We start from the raw sequence: 448 nt of genomic DNA, 5'->3' as shown, positions 1-448 counted from the left end.
TGGAGCTTTCGGGCGAGCTTATTTTCCAGCGATGCCAGCGCCAACGACGGTATCTCGTAGCATCGACCGCCGCCACCACCGTCGACGACGACGACGACGACGCGAAGCATCGCCGTCGTCCGGAGCGGACCCCGTAGGCTATTGCGTTCCCTCTTCTTCGAAGCCGCTCCTCGCATCTTTTTTTCTCGCGATTACCTCGACGTGCAATTTATTGCTCCTACCGTCTTGTCGGACGGCGCACTGTCCGCCGATTTATATCGTTATAACTGTTCCACGAACTTTGCACGAATACACATATCTTTGTCTCGTGTTTTTTCTTTCTTTCCCCTAACTCAATTTAACTTTCTTTCTTTAAATTTTTTTTTCATATTTTTAAATCGTGAAAGAAAGGAAAACGTAAAAATTGATAACCTGACACGTCGTAATATGATTTCGTTTTGATTACAAA

The sequence above is a fragment of the Solenopsis invicta genome, chromosome 10 (genome assembly GCF_016802725.1).
Source record: "Solenopsis invicta isolate M01_SB chromosome 10, UNIL_Sinv_3.0, whole genome shotgun sequence".
NCBI lineage: Eukaryota > Metazoa > Arthropoda > Insecta > Hymenoptera > Formicidae > Solenopsis > Solenopsis invicta.
Note: the sequence above shows the minus strand (reverse complement) of the source record.